The sequence below is a fragment of the Anomaloglossus baeobatrachus genome, chromosome 11 (assembly GCF_048569485.1).
Source record: "Anomaloglossus baeobatrachus isolate aAnoBae1 chromosome 11, aAnoBae1.hap1, whole genome shotgun sequence".
NCBI classification, from domain to species: Eukaryota; Metazoa; Chordata; class Amphibia; order Anura; family Aromobatidae; genus Anomaloglossus; species Anomaloglossus baeobatrachus.
In genome coordinates this window covers 181370267-181389147 of record NC_134363.1, presented here as the reverse complement: position 1 = coordinate 181389147, position 18881 = coordinate 181370267, and the positions used below count along the sequence as shown (strand labels likewise).

Here is an 18881-nt window from a genome sequence, read left to right as displayed (position 1 = left end):
TTATGTCCTAATACATTATTTCAAAACATTTCATCTTGATACAAGCTCTGGAGACACATTATGTCCTCGGACACTGTCTGGAGACGCAGAATATTGATCCTGGCTCTGATTTGTTCCCAGTTTTTAACATTTGTTTTTTATTGATGAACTAAAAGGGGAAATGGTGACATTCCGTGTAATCGGCAGCGGAGGTTTCATCTCCGGCTCAGCCCCTGTACACACCAGCGGAGCCCCATCACAGCCTCCATGTGGCTCTGTAGACAAAGGCGGCTGCCCCCCCCCCCCACAAAGGTCCCAGACACTGCAGCCCCAGCACAGTGCACAGTATACAGCAACAATGCAGCCCCAGCACAGTGCACAGTATACAGCAATGGCAGATATCATTATCTCATTACATTACCAGCACAGTATTATATTATATCACTGTAGTATTATCACAGTATTATTATTGATGGTGATGGTATCATAGTGTTCCTGGAGTATTAGCACTGCTATACTATAATTGTCCTGGGGTGACCTCTGTGTGACCCGACAATCCCCGAGAACACGGCCCGCGGACCCCGGGATACTCTGCCCCCTCCTCCCCCATATGGAGCAAGAGCGTTAGATATCTGCTGTGTGGACAGTACTGTGTATACAGTATATATATATATACACACATATCCCCCCTGCAGATCACACATACACACCCCTGTACTCATATACACCCCTGTACTCATATACACCCCTGTACACATATACACACCCCTGTACTCATATACACCCCTGTACTCATACACACCCCTGTACTCATACACACCCCTGTACTCATACACACCCCTGTACACATATACACCCCTGTACACATACACACCCCTGTACTCATACACACCCCTGTACTCATACACACCCCTGTACTCATATACACCCCTGTACTCATATACACCCCTGTACTCATACACACCCCTGTACTCATATACACCCCTGTACTCATACACACCCCTGTACTCATACACACCCCTGTACTCATACACACCCCTGTACACATATACACCCCTGTACTCATACACACCCCTGTACTCATACACACCCCTGTACTCATACACACCCCTGTACACATATACACCCCTGTACACATACACACCCCTGTACTCATACACACCCCTGTACTCATACACACCCCTGTACTCATATACACCCCTGTACTCATATACACCCCTGTACTCATACACACCCCTGTACTCATATACACCCCTGTACTCATACACACCCCTGTACTCATACACACCCCTGTACTCATACACACCCCTGTACTCATACACACCCCTGTACTCATATACACCCCTGTACTCATATACACCCCTGTACTCATACACACCCCTGTACTCATATACACCCCTGTACTCATATACACCCCTGTACTCATACACACCCCTGTACTCATACACACCCCTGTACTCATACACACCCCTGTACTCATACACACCCCTGTACTCATATACACCCCTGTACTCATACACACCCCTGTACTCATATACACCCCTGTACTCATATACACCCCTGTACTCATATACACCCCTGTACTCATACACACCCCTGTACTCATACACACCCCTGTACTCATACACACCCCTGTACTCATACACACCCCTGTACTCATATACACCCCTGTACTCATATACACCCCTGTACACATATACACACCCCTGTACTCATATACACCCCTGTACTCATACACACCCCTGTACTCATACACACCCCTGTACTCATACACACCCCTGTACACATATACACCCCTGTACACATACACACCCCTGTACTCATACACACCCCTGTACTCATACACACCCCTGTACTCATATACACCCCTGTACTCATATACACCCCTGTACTCATACACACCCCTGTACTCATATACACCCCTGTACTCATACACACCCCTGTACTCATATACACCCCTGTACACATACACACCCCTGTACTCATACACACCCCTGTACTCATATACACCCCTGTACTCATATACACCCCTGTACTCATATACACCCCTGTACTCATATACACCCCTGTACTCATACACACCCCTGTACTCATATACACCCCTGTACTCATACACACCCCTGTACTCATACACACCCCTGTACTCATACACACCCCTGTAGTCATATACACCCCTGTACTCATACACACCCCTGTACTCATATACACCCCTGTACTCATACACACCCCTGTACACATATACACCCCTGTACTCATATACACCCCTGTACTCATACACACCCCTGTACTCATATACACCCCTGTACTCATACACACCCCTGTACTCCTATACACCCCTGTACTCATACACACCCCTGTACTCATACACACCCCTGTACTCATACACACCCCTGTAGTCATATACACCCCTGTACTCATACACACCCCTGTACTCATATACACCCCTGTACTCATACACACCCCTGTACACATATACACCCCTGTACTCATATACACCCCTGTACTCATACACACCCCTGTACTCATACACACCCCTGTACTCCTATACACCCCTGTACTCATACACACCCCTGTACTCATACACACCCCTGTACTCATACACACCCCTGTACTCATACACACCCCTGTACTCATATACACCCCTGTACTCATACACACCCCTGTACTCATACACACCCCTGTGCTCATACACACCCCTGTGCTCATACACACCCCTGTACTCATACACACCCCTGTACTCATACACACCCCTGTACTCATATACACCCCTGTACTCATACACACCCCTGTACTCATACACACCCCTGTACTCATACACACCCCTGTACTCATACACACCCCTGTACTCATACACACCCCTGTACACATACACACCCCTGTACTCATATACACCCCTGTACTCATACACACCCCTGTACTCATATACACCCCTGTACTCATACACACCCCTCTACTCATACACACCCCTGTACTCATACACACCCCTGTACTCATATACACCCCTGTACTCATACACACCCCTGTACTCATACACACCCCTGTGCTCATACACACCCCTGTGCTCATACACACCCCTGTACTCATACACACCCCTGTACTCATACACACCCCTGTACTCATACACACCCCTGTACACATACACACCCCTGTACTCATACACACCCCTGTGCTCATACACACCCCTGTGCTCATACACACCCCTGTACTCATACACACCCCTGTACTCATACACACCCCTGTACTCATACACACCCCTGTACTCATATACACCCCTGTACTCATACACACCCCTGTACTCATACACACCCCTGTACTCATACACACCCCTGTACTCATACACACCCCTGTACTCATATACACCCCTGTACTCATACACACCCCTGTACTCATACACACCCCTGTACTCATACACACCCCTGTACTCATATACACCCCTGTACTCATACACACCCCTGTACTCATACACACCCCTGTACTCATACACACCCCTGTACTCATATACACCCCTGTACTCATATACACCCCTGTACTCATACACACCCCTGTACTCATACACACCCCTGTACTCATACACACCCCTGTACACATACACACCCCTGTACTCATACACACCCCTGTACTCATATACACCCCTGTACTCATATACACCCCTGTACTCATACACACCCCTGTACTCATATACACCCCTGTACTCATATACACCCCTGTACTCATATACACCCCTGTACTCATATACACCCCTGTACTCATATACACCCCTGTACTCATATACACCCCTGTACTCATACACACCCCTGTACTCATACACACCCCTGTACTCATATACACCCCTGTACTCATACACACCCCTGTACTCATATACACCCCTGTACTCATATACACCCCTGTACTCATATACACCCCTGTACTCATATACACCCCTGTACTCATACACACCCCTGTACTCATATACACCCCTGTACTCATACACACCCCTGTACTCATACACACCCCTGTACTCATACACACCCCTGTAGTCATATACACCCCTGTACTCATACACACCCCTGTACTCATACACACCCCTGTACACATATACACCCCTGTACTCATACACACCCCTGTACTCATACACACCCCTGTACTCATACACACCCCTGTACTCATACACACCCCTGTACTCCTATACACCCCTGTACTCATACACACCCCTGTACTCATACACACCCCTGTACTCATACACACCCCTGTAGTCATATACACCCCTGTACTCATACACACCCCTGTACTCATACACACCCCTGTACACATATACACCCCTGTACTCATATACACCCCTGTACTCATATACACCCCTGTACTCATACACACCCCTGTACTCATACACACCCCTGTACTCATACACACCCCTGTACTCATACACACCCCTGTACACATACACACCCCTGTACTCATACACACCCCTGTACTCATATACACCCCTGTACTCATACACACCCCTGTACTCATACACACCCCTGTACTCATACACACCCCTGTACACATACACACCCCTGTACTCATACACACCCCTGTACTCATACACACCCCTGTACTCATATACACCCCTGTACTCATATACACCCCTGTACTCATATACACCCCTGTACTCATACACACCCCTGTACTCATACACACCCCTGTACTCATATACACACCCCTGTACACATATACACCCCTGTACTCATACACACCCCTGTACTCATATACACCCCTGTACTCATACACACCCCTGTACTCATACACACCCCTGTACTCATACACACCCCTGTACTCATACACACCCCGGTACTCATACATACCCCTGTACTCATACACACCCCTGTACTCATACATACCCCTGTACTCATACACACCCCTGTACTCATACACACCCCTGTACTCATATACACCCCTGTACTCATATACACCCCTGTACTCATACACACCCCTGTACTCATACATACCCCTGTACTCATACACACCCCTGTACTCATACACACCCCTGTACTCATATACACCCCTGTACTCATATACACCCCTGTACTCATACACACCCCTGTACTCATACACACCGTTGTACTCATATACACCCCTGTACTCATACACACCCCTGTACTCATACACACCCCTGTACTCATACACACTCCTCTACTCATACACACCCCTCTACTCATACACACCCCTGTACTCATACACACCCCTGTACTCATACACACCCCTGTACTCATATACACCCCTGTACTCATACACACCCCTGTACTCATACACACCCCTGTACTCATACACACCCCTGTACTCATACACACCCCTGTACTCATATACACCCCTGTACTCATACACACCCCTGTACTCATACACACCCCTGTACTCATATACACCCCTGTACTCATATACACCCCTGTACTCATACACACCCCTGTACTCATATACACCCCTGTACTCATATACACCATTGTACTCATATACACCCCTGTACTCATATACACCCCTGTACTCATACACACCCCTGTACTCATACACACCCCTGTACTCATACACACCCCTGTACTCATACACACCCCTGTACTCATACACACCCCTGTACTCATACACACCCCTGTACTCATACACACCCCTGTACACATACACACCCCTGTACTCATATACACCCCTGTACTCATATACACCATTGTACTCATATACACCCCTGTACTCATACACACCCCTGTACTCATACACACCCCTGTACTCATACACACCCCTGTACTCATACACACCCCTGTACTCATACACACCCCTGTACACATACACACCCCTGTACTCATACACACCCCTGTACTCATACACACCCCTGTACTCATACACACCCCTGTACTCATACACACCCCTGTACTCATATACACCCCTGTACTCATACACACCCCTGTACTCATATACACCCCTGTACTCATATACACCATTGTACTCATATACACCCCTGTACTCATATACACCCCTGTACTCATACACACCCCTGTACTCATACACACCCCTGTACTCATACACACCCCTGTAGTCATACACACCCCTGTACTCATACACACCCCTGTACTCATATACACCCCTGTACTCATACACACCCCTGTACTCATACACACCCCTGTACTCATACACACCCCTGTACTCATACACACCCCTGTACTCATACACACCCCTGTACACATACACACCCCTGTACTCATATACACCCCTGTACTCATATACACCATTGTACTCATATACACCCCTGTACTCATATACACCCCTGTACTCATACACACCCCTGTACTCATACACACCCCTGTACTCATACACACCCCTGTACTCATATACACCCCTGTACTCATACACACCCCTGTACTCATACACACCCCTGTACTCATATACACCCCTGTACTCATACACACCCCTGTACTCATACACACCCCTGTACTCATACACACCCCTGTACTCATACACACCCCTGTACACATACACACCCCTGTACTCATACACACCCCTGTACTCATACACACCCCTGTACTCATACACACCCCTGTACTCATATACACCCCTGTACTCATACACACCCCTGTACTCATACACACCCCTGTACTCATACACACCCCTGTACTCATACACACCCCTGTACTCATACACACCCCTGTACTCATACACACCCCTGTACTCATATACACCCCTACTCATATACACCTTTACAAATATTTACCATTGTTACCGTCATACAGACATACATACCATTACCCCCTCATACATACACTTATACATATCATTGTTTACTATACTCACATAAATAAATCTATACATGTACGTATCCCTCTATTCTCTCTTATACATAAAAACATACCCCTGTTCCCTATATACTGTACCCTTACAATAAGACCCTATAACTCTACCAGCACTCGATATAAGTGCCCCTATACCATCACATATGTTCAGCCGCCCCCTACACTCTCATACAGACACATCCATAGCACAGCCTCCATCTGCTCACACCAGAGATATCCCCAATACATAACAATACATACAGACACCAGACACAGCCCCCTGTATACACAGCCCCCTGTATACACAGCCACCTGTATACACAGCCCCCCTGTATACACAGCTGTCCATACACCCCCATACGTACACGCACTCTCTATACCCACATCATATAGCTCCTTCTATGCCCTAATACACAAATATAGTAACCCCCAGACAGATTCACACAGCTACCCCCCACAGACACAGCTACCCCCATACACATACACACAGCTACCCCCCACAGACACAGCTACCCCTATACACATACACACAGCTACCCCATATACATACAGTTACCCCCATATACATACACACAGTTACCCCCATACACATACAGTTACCCCCATATACATACACACAGTTACCCCAATATACATACACACAGTTACCCCCATACACATACACACAGTTACCCCAATATACATACACACAGTTACCCCAATATACATACACACAGTTACCCCAATATACATACACACAGTTACCCCCATATACATACACACAGTTACCCCAATATACATACACACAGTTACCCCCATACACATACACACAGTTACCCCAATATACATACACACAGTTACCCCCATACACATACACACAACTACCCCCATACACATACACAGTTACCCCCATACACACAGTTACCCCCATACACATACACACAGCTACCCCCATACACATACACAGTTACCCCATACACACAGCTACCCCCATATACATACACAGTTACCCCCATATACATACACACAGCTACCCCCATACACATACACAGTTACCCCCATATACATACACAGTTACCCCCATATACATACACACAGTTACCCCCATACATATACACATACACACAGTTACCCCCATACATATACACACAGTTACCCCCATACATTCTAGTTACCCACTGTTCACACAGCTACCCCCCACAGACACAGCTATCCCATACACATACACACCATTACCCCCATACATATAGTTACCCACTGTTCACACACCTACCCCCCCATACATATATACACAGTTACCCCCATACACACATACATAGTTACTCCCCAATAAACACACCTACCCCCATATACATACACAGTTACCCCCAAACACATACACACAGTTACCACTGTACACATACACACAGTTACCCCCAAACACATACACACAGCTACCCCCTATAAATATACACACAGCTACCCCCTATAAATATACACACAGCTACCCCCATACACACAGCTACCCCCGAGCACATACACACAGCTACCCCCATACACATACACAGTTACCCCCATATACATACACAGTTACCCCCATATACATACACACAGCTACCCCCATATACATACACAGTTACCCCCATATACATACACACAGTTACCCCCATACATATACACATACACACAGTTACCCCCATACATATACACACAGTTACCCCCATACATTCTAGTTACCCACTGTTCACACAGCTACCCCCCACAGACACAGCTATCCCATACACATACACACCATTACCCCCATACATATAGTTACCCACTGTTCACACACCTACCCCCCCACACACATATACACAGTTACCCCCATACACACATACATAGTTACTCCCCAATAAACACACCTACCCCCATATACATACACAGCTACCCCCAAACACATACACACAGCTACCCTCTATACACATACACACAATTACCCCCAAACACATACACACAGCTACCCCCTATAAATATACACACAGCTACCCCCATACACACAGCTACCCCCGAGCACATACACACAGCTACCCCCTATAAATATACACACAGTTACCCCCATACACACAGCTACCCCCGAGCACATACACACAGCTACCCCGCATACACACAGCTACCCATCCATACATAGTTACCCCCATACAAATACATATAGTTACCCCCATACAGATACATATAGTTACCCCCATACAGATACACATACATAGTTACTCCCCATACACAGGGTTATCCCCCAATACACCTATTGCTCTCCTACACCCTTATACATAGATACATATAGCCCCTATACTTCACATAGGTGCGTCCTGTACCCTGCCCTCACACACATAGTTGCCCCCTGCCCTCACACGTATAGTTGCCCCCTGCCCTCACACGTATAGTTGTCCCCTGCCCTCACACATAGTTGCCCCCTGCCCTCACACATATAATTGCAATGTACCCTCACACATATAGTTGTCCCCTGCCCTCACACATATAGTTGCCCCCTGCCCTCACACATAGTTGCCCCCTGCCCTCACACATATAGTTGCCCCCTGCCCTCACACATATAGTTGCCCCCTGCCCTCACACATATAGTTGTCCCCTGCCCTCAAACATATAGTTGCCCCCTGCCCTCAAACATATAGTTGCCCCCTGCCCTCACACATATAGTTGCCCCCTGCCCTCACGCATATAGTTGTCCCCTGCCCTCACACATATAGTTGTCCCCTGCCCTCAAACATATAGTTGCCCCCTGCCCTCAAACATATAGTTGCCCCCTGCCCTCACACATAGTTGCCCCCTGCCCTCACACATATAGTTGCCCCATGCCCTCAAACATATAGTTGCCTCCTGCCCTCACACATAGTTGCCCCCTGCCCTCACACATATAGTTGCCCCCTGCCCTCACACATATAGTTGCCCCCTGCCCTCACACATATAGTTGTCCCCTGCCCTCACACATAGTTGCCTCCTGCCCTCACACATATAGTTGCCCCATGCCCTCAAACATATAGTTGCCTCCTGCCCTCACACATAGTTGCCCCCTGCCCTCACACATATAGTTGCCCCCTGCCCTCACACATATAGTTGCCCCCTGCCCTCACACATATAGTTGCCCCCTGCCCTCACACATATAGTTGCCCCCTGCCCTCACACATATAGTTGCCCCCTGCCCTCACACATATAGTTGTCCCCTGCCCTCACACATATAGTTGCCCCCTGCCCTCACACATATAGTTGCCCCCTGCCCTCACACATATAGTTGCCCCCTGCCCTCACACGTATAGTTGCCCCCTGCCCTCACACATATAGTTGTCCCCTTCCCTCACACATATAGTTGCCCCCTGCCCTCACACATATAGTTGCCCCCTGCCCTCACACGTATAGTTGCCCCCTGCCCTCACACATATAGTTGTCCCCTTCCCTCACACATATAGTTGCCCCCTGCCCTCACACATATAGTTGCCCCCTGCCCTCACACATATAGTTGCCCCCTGCCCTCACACATATAGTTGCCCCCTGCCCTCACACATATAGTTGCCCCCTGCCCTCACACATATAGTTGCCCCCTGCCCTCACACATATAGTTGCCCCCTGCCCTCACACATATAGTTGTCCCCTGCCCTCACACATAGTTGCCTCCTGCCCTCACACATATAGTTGCCCCATGCCCTCAAACATATAGTTGCCTCCTGCCCTCACACATAGTTGCCCCCTGCCCTCACACATATAGTTGCCCCCTGCCCTCACACATATAGTTGCCCCCTGCCCTCACACATATAGTTGCCCCCTGCCCTCACACATATAGTTGCCCCCTGCCCTCACACATATAGTTGCCCCCTGCCCTCACACATATAGTTGTCCCCTGCCCTCACACATATAGTTGCCCCCTGCCCTCACACATATAGTTGCCCCCTGCCCTCACACATATAGTTGCCCCCTGCCCTCACACGTATAGTTGCCCCCTGCCCTCACACATATAGTTGCCCCCTGCCCTCACACATATAGTTGCCCCCTGCCCTCACACGTATAGTTGCCCCCTGCCCTCACACATATAGTTGTCCCCTTCCCTCACACATATAGTTGCCCCCTGCCCTCACACATATAGTTGCCCCCTGCCCTCACACATATAGTTGCCCCCTGCCCTCACACATATAGTTGCCCCCTGCCCTCACACATATAGTTGCCCCCTGCCCTCACACATATAGTTGCCCCCTGCCCTCACACATATAGTTGCCCCCTGCCCTCACACAGTTTTCAGAACTTGCCATCCTGTCCTCATTCTTCTCAGTGTCTCCCTCACCCTGCACTTACCTGGAGCAGAGGGCTGTGAGGGGGCTGCGGGGGGCTCCCTGCTGGACCTGGTGATGGAGTAGAGCGCCAGCTCCCTGCCTGTGTGCCTGCACTGCTGCCTGCTGTGCTGTCAGTGCTGCCTCCTGTGCTGTCAGTGCTGCCTCCTGTACTCAGTGCTGCTTCCTATGCTGTCCACGCTGTTAGTGCTGCTTGTGCTGTCAGTGCTGCCTCCTATGCTACTGTCAGTCCTGCTTCTGCTGTCCGTGCTTCCTCCTGTGCTGTCAATGCTGCATGTGCTGTCAATGTTTCCTCCTGTGCTGTCCGCACTGTCAGTGGTGCCTCCTGTGCTCCCTGTGCTGCCCTCGCTGTTAGTGCTGCCTGTGTTGCCTGCTGTGCTGTCAGTGCTGCCTGTGCTGCTTCCTGTGCTGTCAGTGCTGCCTCCTGTGCTGTCAGTGCTGCCTCCTGTGCTGCCCGAGCTGTCAGTGCTGCCTCCTGTGCTGCCCGAGCTGTCAGGGCTGCCTCCTGTGCTGCCCGAGCTGTCAGTGCTGCCTGTGCTGCCTCCTGTGCTGTCAGTGCTGCCTCCTGTGCTGCCCGAGCTGTCAGTGCTGCCTCCTGTGCTGCCCGAGCTGTCAGGGCTGCCTCCTGTGCTGCCCGAGCTGTCAGTGCTGCCTCCTGTGCTGCCTCCTGTGCTGTCAGTGCTGCCTCCTGTGCTGCCCGAGCTGTCAGTGCTGCCTCCTGTGCTGCCCGAGCTGTCAGTGCTGCCTCCTGTGCTGCCCGAGCTGTCAGTGCTGCCTCCTGTGCTGCCCGAGCTGTCAGTGCTGCCTGTGCTGCCTCCTGTGCTGCCCGAGCTGTCAGTGCTGCCTCCTGTGCTGCCCGAGCTGTCAGTGCTGCCTCCTGTGCTGCCCGAGCTGTCAGTGCTGCCTCCTGTGCTGCCCGAGCTGTCAGTGCTGCCTGTGCTGCCTCCTGTGCTGCCCGAGCTGTCAGTGCTGCCTCCTGTGCTGCCCGAGCTGTCAGTGCTGCCTGTGCTGCCTCCTGTGCTGCTCCCTCCGCTTCTATGGCTTTTATCTGGCGCTCTCCTTTGTTGTGATCCGGGCTCCTACCACTGAGCCGCACGACAGAGGGGGAGGCTCCTTCCTCCCGGCCCCGGTGTCTGCACAGGGCGGCGGCGGCGGTGGCGGGCGCTGTCCGCGGTGCTGATCGCAGCTGCCCCGGAGGAGGCTGCACCGTGGAGCGCGGGCCCCGGAGTCTGCAGCGGCCGGACACGTCCCTGCACCGCCCGCGCATGGTACAAGCCCCGGGATATATATACACGGCCGGGGAAGGCGCCGGCACTCAGCGCTCCACACACGGGGGATCACAGCACACGGGGGTCTACACTGGGGTCACACGGGGGAATCACAGCACACGGGGGTCTACACTGGGGTCTCACACTACGCTAGGGTTACACGGGGGTCTTACACTACGCTAGGGTTACACGGGGGTTTCACACTACGCTGGGGTCACACGGGGGTCTCACACTACTCAGAGATCACACGGGGGTCTCACACTACTCAGAGATCACATGGGGGTCTCACACTACGCTGGGGTCACATGTGGATGTCTCAGTACATAAGGGTTACATGGGTTTTTTGTTTCAGCATACGGGGGTCTCATCACACAGGGTCACGTGGGGGTCACACTACGCTGGGGTCACACGGGGGTCTCACACTACTCAGAGATCACATGGGGGTCTCACACTACGCTGGGGTCACACGGGGGTCTACACTACGCTGGGGTTACATGGGGATGTCTCAGCACATAAGGGTTACATGGGTTTTTTGTTTCAGCATACGGGGGTCTCATCACACAGGGTCACGTGGGGGTCACACTACGCTGGGGTCACACGGGGGTCTACACTACGCTGGGGTTACATAGAGGGTTCACATGGGAGGTCTCTCAGCACGCAGGGGTCACTCATCACACGGGGTCACGTGGGGGTCTCACAGCACACGGGGTCTCATCAATCGGGGGTCTCAGCGCACAGGGGTCTCATCACACGGGGTCTCACATCACACTGGGGTCACATGGGGTGTCTCAGCACATAGGGGTCACATTTTTTTTTTCAACATACGGGGGTCTCGTCACGCGGGGGTTTCACAGCACACAGGGGATTGACCTTACACTGTGGTCATATGGGGGTTTCACATCACTCGGGGGTCTCAGCACACAGGGGTCTCATCACACGGGGTCTCACATCACACTGGGGTAACATGGTGGTCTCGCAGCACACGTGGGTCTCTCAGCACACAGGCGTCACACGGGGGTCTCCCATCACACATGAGTCTCATCATACAAGGGTCTCACATCACACGGGGGTCTCACATCACACGGGGGTCTCACACACATTGATGGTATCCAGCTTTCCCAGGCACAAAACTCACAAACTGTGCAATTTATGTGGCCCCTATCTTAAGAGCTAGAGGATAGCAAACTTCTACGGGGCGACCGAGACCCCCCTAATAATATGGGATGGGGGTCTTATTCCCCATATTTGGTCCACACATGAATACAGTGTATTAGCCGGACCGGACGGCGCTTCTCTTCAGAGGACCCGACATGTCCAACCTTTCAGTTCACTGTGCACAGTGTAATGCTCCTCCTCGCCTGCGGGGGCGCTGCAGAGAAATTACTCCACAGGTGTAATGCTCCTCCTCACCTGCGGGGGCGCTGCAGAGAAATTACTCCACAGGTGTAATGCTCCTCCTCACCTGCGGGGGCACTGCAGAGAAATTCCTCCACAGTGTAATGCTCCTCCTCACCTGCGGGGGCACTGCAGAGAAATTACTCCACAGGTGTAATGCTCCTCCTCACCTGCGGGGGCACTGCAGAGAAATTCCTCCACAGTGTAATGCTCCTCCTCACCTGCGGGGGCACTGCAGAGAAATTCCTCCACAGTGTAATGCTCCTCCTCACCTGCGGGGGCGCTGCAGAGAAATTCCTCCACAGTGTAATGCTCCTCCTCACCTGCGGGGGCACTGCAGAGAAATTCCTCCACAGTGTAATGCTCCTCCTCACCTGCGGGGGCACTGCAGAGAAATTCCTCCACAGTGTAATGCTCCTCCTCACCTGCGGGGGCGCTGCAGAGAAATTACTCCACAGGTGTAATGCTCCTCCTCACCTGCGGGGGCACTGCAGAGAAATTCCTCCACAGTGTAATGCTCCTCCTCACCTGCGGGGGCACTGCAGAGAAATTCCTCCACAGTGTAATGCTCCTCCTCACCTGCGGGGGCGTGCAGAGAAATTCCTCCACAGTGTAATGCTCCTCCTCGCCTGCGGGGGCACTGCAGAGAAATTCCTCCACAGTGTAATGCTCCTCCTCACCTGCGGGGACGCTGCAGAGAAATTCCTCCACAGTGTAATGCTCCTCCTCACCTGCGGGGGCGCTGCAGAGAAATTCCTCCACAGTGTAATGCTCCTCCTCGCCTGCGGGGGCGCTGCAGAGAAATTCCTCCACAGTGTAATGCTCCTCCTCACCTGCGGGGGTGCTGCAGAGAAATTCCTCCACAGTGTAATGCTCCTCCTCATCTGCGGGGGCGCTGCAGAAAAATTCCTCCACAGTGTAATGCTCCTCCTCACCTGCGGGGGCACTGCAGAGAAATTCCTCCACAGTGTAATGCTCCTCCTCACCTGCGGGGGCACTGCAGAGAAATTCCTCCACAGTATAATGCCCCTCCTCGCCTGCGTGAGCGCTGCAGAGAAATTCCTCCACAGTGTAATGCCCCTCCTCACCTGCGGGGGCGCTGCAGAGAAATTCCTCCACAGTGTAATGCTCCTCCTCGCCTGCGGGGGCGTGCAGAGAAATTCCTCCACAGTGTAATGCTCCTCCTCACCTGCGGGGGCGCTGCAGAAAAATTCCTCCACAGTGTAATGCTCCTCCTCGCCTGCGGGGGCGCTGCAGAGAAATTCCTCCACAGTGTAATACTCCTCCTCACCTGCGGGGGCGCTGCAGAAAAATTCCTCCACAGTGTAATGCTCCTCCTCACCTGCGGGGTCACTGCAGAGAAATTCCTCCACAGTGTAATGCTCCTCCTCACCTGTGGGGGCGCTGCAGAGAAATTCCTCCACAGTGTAATGCTCCTCCTCATCTGCGGGGGCGTTGCAGAGAAATTCCTCCACAGTGTAATGCTCCTCCTCACCTGCGGGGGTGCTGCAGAGAAATTCCTCCACAGTGTAATGCTCCTCCTCGCATGCGGGGGCGCTGCAGAGAAATTCCTCCACAGTGTAATGCTCCTCCTCGCCTGCGGGGGTCCTGCAGAGAAATTCCTCCACAGTGTAATTCTCCTCCTCGCCTGCGGGGGCGCTGCAGAGAAATTCCTCCACAGTGTAATGCTCCTCCTCACCTTCGGAGGCCCAGCAGAGGAATTCCTCTACAGTGTAATGCTCCTCCTCGCCTACAGGAGCGCTGCAGAGATATTCCTCCACAGTGTAATGCCCCTCCTCACCTGCGGGGGCGCTGCACAGAATTTCCTCCACAGTGTAATGCCCCTCCTCACCTGTGGGGGTGCTGCAGAGATATTCCTCCACAGTGTAATGCCCCTCCTCGCCTGCGGGAGCACTACAGAGAAATTCCTCCACAGTATAATGCTCCTCCTCGCCTGCGGGGGCGCTGCAGAGAAAGTCCTCCACAGTGTAATGCTCCTCCTCGCCTGCGGGGGTGCTGCAGAGAAATTCCTCCACAGTGCAATGCCCTTCCTCACCTGCGGGGGCGCTGCAGAGAAATTCCTCCACAGTGTTATGCTCCACCTCACCTGCGGGGGCGCTGCAGAGAAATTCCTCCACAGTGTAATGCTCCTCCTCGCCTGCAGGGGCGCTGCAGAGAGATTCCTCCACAGTGTAATGCTCCTCCTCGCCTGCGGGGGCGCTGCACAGAAATTCCTCCACAGTGTAATGCCCCTCCTCACCTGCGGGGGTGCTGCAGAGATATTCCTCCAGTGTAATGCCCCTCCTCACCTGCGGGGGCGCTGCAGAGAAATTCCTCCACAGTGTAATGCTCCTCCTCGCCTGCGGGGGCGCTGCAGAGAAATTCCTGCACAGTGTAATGCCCCTCCTCGTCTGCAGGGGCGCTGCAGAGAAAGTCCTCCACAGTGTAATGCTCCTCCTCGCCTGCGGGGGCGCTGCAGAGAAATTCCTCCACAGTGTAATGCTCCTCCTCACCTGCGGGGGCGCTGCAGAGAAATTCCTGCACAGTGTAATGCCCCTCCTCGTCTGCAGAGGCGCTGCAGAGAAAGTCCTCCACATTGTAATGCCCCTCCTCGCCTGCGGGAGCACTGCAGAGAAATTCCTCCCAGTGTAATGCTCCTCCTTGCCTGCGGGAGCGCTGCAGAGAAATTCCTCCACAGTGCAATGCTCCTCCTCGCCTGCGGGAGCGCTGCAGAGAAATTCCTCCACAGTGTAATGCTCCTCTTCACCTGCGGGGGCACTCCAGAGAAATTCCTCCACAGTGTAATGCTCCTCCTCACCTGCGGGGGCGCTGCAGAGAAATTCCTCCACAGTGTAATGCTCCTCCTCACCTGCGGGGGCACTGCAGAGAAATTCCTCCACAGTGTAATGCTCCTCCTCACCTGCGGGGGCGCTGCAGAGAAATTACTCCACAGGTGTAATGCTCCTCCTCACCTGCGGGGGCACTGCAGAGAAATTCCTCCACAGTGTAATGCTCCTCCTCACCTGCGGGGGCGCTGCAGAGAAATTCCTCCACAGTGTAATGCTCCTCCTCACCTGCGGGGGCACTGCAGAGAAATTCCTCCACAGTGTAATGCTCCTCCTCACCTGCGGGGGCGTGCAGAGAAATTCCTCCACAGTGTAATGCTCCTCCTCGCCTGCGGGGGCACTGCAGAGAAATTCCTCCACAGTGTAATGCTCCTCCTCACCTGCGGGGGCGCTGCAGAGAAATTCCTCCACAGTGTAATGCTCCTCCTCGCCTGCGGGGGCGCTGCAGAGAAATTCCTCCACAGTGTAATGCTCCTCCTCACCTGCGGGGGTGCTGCAGAGAAATTCCTCCACAGTGTAATGCTCCTCCTCATCTGCGGGGGCGCTGCAGAAAAATTCCTCCACAGTGTAATGCTCCTCCTCACCTGCGGGGGCACTGCAGAGAAATTCCTCCACAGTGTAATGCTCCTCCTCACCTGCGGGGGCACTGCAGAGAAATTCCTCCACAGTATAATGCCCCTCCTCGCCTGCGTGAGCGCTGCAGAGAAATTCCTCCACAGTGTAATGCCCCTCCTCACCTGCGGGGGCGCTGCAGAGAAATTCCTCCACAGTGTAATGCTCCTCCTCGCCTGCGGGGGCGTGCAGAGAAATTCCTCCACAGTGTAATGCTCCTCCTCACCTGCGGGGGCGCTGCAGAAAAATTCCTCCACAGTGTAATGCTCCTCCTCGCCTGCGGGGGCGCTGCAGAGAAATTCCTCCACAGTGTAATACTCCTCCTCACCTGCGGGGGCGCTGCAGAAAAATTCCTCCACAGTGTAATGCTCCTCCTCACCTGCGGGGTCACTGCAGAGAAATTCCTCCACAGTGTAATGCTCCTCCTCACCTGTGGGGGCGCTGCAGAGAAATTCCTCCACAGTGTAATGCTCCTCCTCATCTGCGGGGGCGTTGCAGAGAAATTCCTCCACAGTGTAATGCTCCTCCTCACCTGCGGGGGTGCTGCAGAGAAATTCCTCCACAGTGTAATGCTCCTCCTCGCATGCGGGGGCGCTGCAGAGAAATTCCTCCACAGTGTAATGCTCCTCCTCGCCTGCGGGGGTCCTGCAGAGAAATTCCTCCACAGTGTAATTCTCCTCCTCGCCTGCGGGGGCGCTGCAGAGAAATTCCTCCACAGTGTAATGCTCCTCCTCACCTTCGGAGGCCCAGCAGAGGAATTCCTCTACAGTGTAATGCTCCTCCTCGCCTACAGGAGCGCTGCAGAGATATTCCTCCACAGTGTAATGCCCCTCCTCACCTGCGGGGGCGCTGCACAGAATTTCCTCCACAGTGTAATGCCCCTCCTCACCTGTGGGGGTGCTGCAGAGATATTCCTCCACAGTGTAATGCTCCTCCTCGCCTGCGGGGGCGCTGCAGAGATATTCCTCCACAGTGTAATGCCCCTCCTCGCCTGCGGGAGCACTACAGAGAAATTCCTCCACAGTATAATGCTCCTCCTCGCCTGCGGGGGCGCTGCAGAGAAAGTCCTCCACAGTGTAATGCTCCTCCTCGCCTGCGGGGGTGCTGCAGAGAAATTCCTCCACAGTGCAATGCCCTTCCTCACCTGCGGGGGCGCTGCAGAGAAATTCCTCCACAGTGTTATGCTCCACCTCACCTGCGGGGGCGCTGCAGAGAAATTCCTCCACAGTGTAATGCTCCTCCTCGCCTGCAGGGGCGCTGCAGAGAGATTCCTCCACAGTGTAATGCTCCTCCTCGCCTGCGGGGGCGCTGCACAGAAATTCCTCCACAGTGTAATGCCCCTCCTCACCTGCGGGGGTGCTGCAGAGATATTCCTCCAGTGTAATGCCCCTCCTCACCTGCGGGGGCGCTGCAGAGAGATTCCTCCACAGTGTAATGCTCCTCCTCGCCTGCGGGGGCGCTGCAGAGAAATTCCTGCACAGTGTAATGCCCCTCCTCGTCTGCAGGGGCGCTGCAGAGAAAGTCCTCCACAGTGTAATGCTCCTCCTCGCCTGCGGGGGCGCTGCAGAGAAATTCCTCCACGGTGTAATGCTCCTCCTCACCTGCGGGGGCGCTGCAGAGAAATTCCTGCACAGTGTAATGCCCCTCCTCGTCTGCAGAGGCGCTGCAGAGAAAGTCCTCCACATTGTAATGCCCCTCCTCGCCTGCGGGAGCACTGCAGAGAAATTCCTC

General features: G+C 52.8%; 1 protein-coding gene across 1 annotated transcript in view; it reads right to left on the bottom strand.

Annotated features, from left to right (window-relative positions):
* The window catches only part of DISP3 (dispatched RND transporter family member 3), a 117995-nt gene extending 105951 nt beyond the window's left edge, over nucleotides 1–12044 (bottom strand). The window contains exon 1 of the mRNA XM_075329109.1: nucleotides 11034–12044. The gene's annotated coding sequence lies outside the window, so the exon portion shown is untranslated. The remainder of the gene's footprint in view (nucleotides 1–11033) is intronic.
* Between the last annotated feature and the right edge of the window lie 6837 nt (nucleotides 12045–18881).